We start from the raw sequence: 6,000 nt of genomic DNA on the forward strand, positions 1-6,000 counted from the left end.
AGGACTCTCTTAGGAAATAGGCTGCTAATCAATGGCAAAATAATTCAATAGCAGGATGTTTGGAATCAAATAACAAATTGGAGCTAACGTCCATTTTAACTGGGTTAGTTACTGAAAACTGTGAAGAATTAATTAAACAATCAGTAAAGTATTGAAAGACAAGTGAGCACATTTCTTCCAAATTCCTGATCTAACCCTGAGCATAGATACTGAACAAGTATGCCATGTTGGATGCATACTTAATGCACGTACAATTCTAATTTGCTGTTTTGTTTGATAAAAATTTAGAGACTTTGGATCATTTGTTAGGTTCATTATTCAGTAAATGACGGATATGAAACATACTGGATTGTCAGCTCTCTGGTTTTCAGTTTAGTCAAGGTTTATTTGGACTCTATCTCCATAAGATTTCAGAGTTTAGCTTTCATACAGAGACTGACCGTGAGCAATCTCTCAGCATTGACTTCTCCATGAGTGCAATGCAATGACACAGGGCTCACCCTGGGTCAACAGAATAACAGGCCAGTCCCATCGAGCTAATCAATCACATACATCATCACTGGTGCCTTTTGGGATAGAACAATACTTGGAACCAGGACCTTGCCCAAGAGGAATGTTCTCACCAACTCACTCATGTGTATCAGCTCAATGTTTCCAGCAGGAAGAGATTCACGGTGCCAGACCTCACAGCTGGTGCTCTGGAAGTTAATGCTTCTGATGGCTAATCACCTGGAGGTTGGAACCATCGGAAAATATCTCCAACTCAGCAGTTTGGGTCAAAGACTTTTAAGTCTTTGCTTAATAGTTACCCAGTGAAAGTTAGAGGGTTGAACACCTAACTCCTGGCTAACTATTTAACTGATTCTCCCAGTCACAGCGGACTGACACCCATCCAATCACTTACCCCTATCCACTCACAGACACTCAAACTCCCTCCCACCCTGGATCCAGCTCCACTACTGTCCCTTTGCTCCTTCTGAGAGATCTAGCTGTGGTGTAAATACAGATAACTGTATGGAACAATTGATTGATTGTGTTACATTTCTAGGAGATTGTATTTTAGAGCCAGCCGCTTCTCACGATGATGAAATCTTACAAATGTAACAAGTAACAGTGGGTCTGCTATAGTCTTGCACACAACAGGCTGAGAATACACAAAGTTCTCTCTTTGTTTTTGTGCTGCTTTCTTTACTAAACTATCTCCTCGCTCACTTCCCTTTCCTTAACCTCTCCTTGAGTTTTCTCTGTTCTTTTCTGTAAGAATATTGGCAGTAGATTGTGTGGAGGGTTAAGCCACAATTGCAGGTCAGACAGGGGCTAATGGAGGAACCATATCTCCAACCATGTTTCTAGCCCATCACTCGCGCGTCCCTCTGCTTTTCGTACAACCCCTGCCACCCAGCATTCCACAGACCCTACTCACTTCCCATTTCCATCACCTCTCTCCACCGACTCCACTCTCCAGCCCCTGCTCTTTGTTCCCACTCACTCCCCTCAGAAGCCTCACCATTTCCTTTCTGCCATGTTCCCTCCTATTGTATTCCTCCAGAGGCCGTGAACAAAGTTTGCTTCCCACATTTAAAAGAATCTGACTGAGTGGGAAGTGTGATCCTGCCCGGAATATTTAGGTGGACAGGCCAGCAGAGCTTCAGGCGGGAAACTCAGGAAGTTTAATTGCCCAGGTAGACATGGCCCTCACCGTAAGGAGAGGCTGACTATCAGACACGGTCTCAGAGACACGGGTACGCCTTCTTTAAAATGTGAAAGCAGGTTAAGCCCTACATTACCAAACTCGCCTCCTGGGAGCACAGTGGATATCTATCCTTTCCCCTGCTTCAGGAACACCTGGATATTGGAGCTCACTTCCTTTCATGGGGGACGTTGTTCCAATTTAGCTTCTAGCTGTGCTCAATCCCAAGTATTCATCCATGTTAAAATTCCCTTCACTGTGCATCTTTCTCTCATTGTGTATCAGTTCCTTGCTCTCTGTCTCAATAGATGTAACATTGTTTTACCATCATGATAATGACATTGTGTTTGCTACAGTTGGGTATTTGCTTTTAGCTTCAAACTTTAGCCCAAAAAGGCCTTTCACTTCATCCTCATTTTTCTTTGGGTGACGAGAGACACCTCATGGAAATGGAACAGAGACAGAATTCTGCTTTCATATAAAGATCACATCATATAACATTAAAATAAACTTCCTCTTTATAGATTTAACGTGGCCTGATCTGAGTTCTGAAAAACAATCCTACGAAACTCGGAACATTAACTCTATTTATCTCTCCAGAGTTGCTGAGTTTCTTCAGTACTTTCTGTTTTTATAACAATTTGGGTGGAGCTGATGTGATGTGAATTTCTCAGTGAGCTTTTGCTCATTTACTCTATATTGAAATCTCCTGTGCGTACCTAAAGAAGCTATAAATATCAATACCAATTCTTCCCAAATGCAGATGAATCTTCGCACAAAAGAATTAACTCTGCTAACTTTGACAAGTGTCTAATGAGTTTTCTTTGTACCTTCTCGTGTATCATAGCAGCATGCCAAGGAATGCCCTCACTGTCAGCTCTGGATCGTGGTTGACCATTGTTTCTTTGTTCTACTGGGTGAGACACTGAAGTTCTAACTTTACTCAAGGACGGACCTCCATGTTTTGTTGTGAAGACAGCAGAAGAAACAAAATTCAAAGAAACAGTGAGTATTGGTCAGTCCCTCTGGAAAATGATACATTGTCAAGTTGAATTATTCTACAGTTTTACCTGGACAGCACACCAGGTATTGTTTACTCTTCCATTTTGAAAAATTGCAAAGTCAGCACAGATAGTTCTTAGAGATAGTAGGAACTGCAGATGCTGGAGAATCTGAGATACCAAGGTGTAGAGCTGGGTGAACACAGCAGGCCAAGCAGAGTCAGAGGAGCAGGAAAGCTTTGCATTTTTGGTCAAAATTGAGTGAAATGTCTTTATCTCACTGAATGTCAGCATTCAGTCACTGCGGTCCCCATCACTGCATGGCAGCAATTGTCAGTCCTGGCACAACAGCTGCTTTCGGTCTCTAAGTTGCATGAGTGACTCATCACCAGAATCAACTCAGGAAAGATGTCAAGACTTGAGGAGGGCAAGAGTGGAGCATTTCCTGGAATTGACCAGGGGTTCGGGATTCAGGTCAAAGTGCTCTTCTTGGATTAAAAATTTCTCAGGGATGGCCTTCCAAAGGTTTTCAAAACACTGGAAAGTTTCAAGAGAATATTTAAGAGGGCATCTAATCCTTCCAATGAGTGGCTCAATAACCAGAGGTCACAGATTTAAAATTGGCAAAAGGCTAGGGCAAAGATAAAACTAAATGGTTTCACTCTGAGAATTCCTAAGTCAAAATAATGACTAATGACAGGCAACAAGCGATCCCAGTGGTCTGGCCTGATGTATTTTAAACCCAATACCCAATCTACTCATCCAGTACATCATACAATCCCATTTCTTCTCTTGGAAGATGCCTATGTTTCTAATTATTCCCCCCTCTCTGGCATTCTTCTCCTTGTAACATATGATTTGCACATGGGGGTTAACTCTGGTGATGTGCAGGAGCCCCTCTCTCTCAGGAGAATCTCAGCTGGATTTTCTGCATATGAGGGCAGTGAGCTGATAAGATTTCTCCAGGCACAGTTTATACATACACTATATTGTCAGCAGTATCACTTCATCAGAAATATCTTTATAGTCTTACCAGCTGCTGCATTTTTGCTATTAATTACTGATGCCATTGGTCTGATGTAACTCTGAGTAGTAAAAAGCAAATAAAAATAAGTTTTTTTTAACTTGATCAATCAATCCGCTTTCATTAGCTAAGAACAAACTCAAAGATTATTGTTCGGATTCAATGTACTGAACATGTGACTTGAAATCATGATTGGTGTATAACTGACAATATTTCACCAATGATTTATGAAATTTGATTCAACATAATTAAGTCAGTGGTTAATCCTTGGTGTAAACAACCAAAAAAAGGTCATTTTTGGGAATGGGAAAGGACAATTAAGCAGAACAATTTGGCCTTGCTACAAAAAGATTAATCCCTCTGAGCCTTCTTCTTTCTATACCTCGCAGACATTTCTCTCTCTGCAAACACACTCCTCTCACACACATTAATATTCTCCCCATCAAGCCCACAGGCTAGCTATTCTTGCTGGTCAGAAATTCCATGGCATTTTCTTAAAACTAGGGCAAGTTCTTCCTACAGGGAGCAAGCTGGGATGAAGTTAATACTCTAGCTTTTTTTAACCAAAACATCAAATGTCCCTGAATTCCCCATCATTCCTGTGAGCTGTCTCACTCAGTTTCTGGACGCTTAGCCATCATACATGCAAGAGAGGGTCAGGAACACCCCACGCCAGTTCTTCTGCAGTTCTAAAACAGAAGATAGATACTTTCAAATCAACCTGCTCAAGGATGCTAATAAACACCCCTGGAGCAGGTGGGACCTGAATCCATGACTCCTGGCCCACTATACCAGTACCAGAATAATGCTATATTGACAATGGATGAAATAAGACCCTCGATCCATTCTCATTATATCCCGCAGCTCAAACTCCAGCAATCAGCTACACAACCAGAAAAGTAAATACAGCAGATGATGGCAGCCTGAGAGAGAAAGAGCCAGAATACCCCATGCCAACATCAGTGGTTAAAGTCACAGAGTTAACATTACATGTTCTGATGAAACACATCTGACCTGAAACATTAACTCCATTTCTCTCTCCACACATGCTGAGTTTCTCTGTCAATTTTGTTTTTATTTCAGCTTTGCAAATGGCTTTTTAAGAAGCTGTAACAGTCAACAAACATTTGAACAATGTAAGGAGAGAAGACAAATTGATATTTCCCTTCCAATACCTGACAGCAACACAGAAAACTGAGACAATTATTTCTGATAACTATTTATAAGATGATTATTTGGGTCAAAATAATGTGCCAGGGGAAAAAGCGGGAACTTGGTATGAGGTAATGATGCTCATTTGAAGAGCTGGTGCAGCCACGATGGGCTGAATGTTCCCCATCTGCAATGTGACACTTCTGTGATTCACTGACTGTGACTCCTGACTTTATGGTCTCCTTGGCCAGCCGACAGTGGGAATGAGCATCTAATTGGCATTGTTACAGTTTTCAACACCTTCCTTCTCAGTGAATACATTTCTTTCACTACAAAGTAAGGTAAGAAGCAAGGAATGGAATTACAGCAGTGTCCAAAAACATCCAAAAGTCAATGCAAGAGATATGAAGGTAGTACGCTTAGTCCCAGGGTTGTGAACAAGTTCTGTTCCTAAGCCCATTTGCAAGATTTGTGCACAAGTTGGAACATAATGCAGGACAATATAAAGCAGCTGTATGTATGTACAGGCAATGGTTGTATATTGTGTCTTTAAAATTACTGCCTTGTATGGGATCACATTCGTAAGTCAGACATTTGTGAATTAGGGATCCCCTGTACTTTGTTAAAGTGGAAGAACAGATTTTTAAAGTTGTCTTAGCAAGTGTATGCTATTAGCGAGATAGTTATTTGTGCTATAAGACTCTGAGTGGGATTTATTGCCACTTGCATTTAACAAATAAATACAGTGGAAAATGTAGTGTCACCGCATTCCGATGCCATTTGGACTTACTAAAAATACTAAAATGCAGAGTTCTTCCTCCCTTCTTGTGCTCTGCTCAAAATCAGGGAGGGGATTGGGGCATCTCCACAACATGCTTTGTGCCCATCAACACCTCTGCATTACAGTCCATTGCAGGAGTCCTGCTCCAGGTCCACTATCGCTACCATTGCTGTGTTGCCAGGAGCACCGTACCGGGCCAACAACACCGTCACTGATTCAACCAGCGCTCCTGATCAATCCACCGGGAGTTACTATTCTGGCCTGCTGCATCACTGCCGTTGAAGCCCAATGGCCTGATTCCAACACTGACAACTTCTCCATCAACTGCAGAGGCTGCCCTGCCATAGCTGCC

Source organism: Stegostoma tigrinum, chromosome 28 (genome assembly GCF_030684315.1).
Source record: "Stegostoma tigrinum isolate sSteTig4 chromosome 28, sSteTig4.hap1, whole genome shotgun sequence".
Classification (NCBI taxonomy): domain Eukaryota; kingdom Metazoa; phylum Chordata; class Chondrichthyes; order Orectolobiformes; family Stegostomatidae; genus Stegostoma; species Stegostoma tigrinum.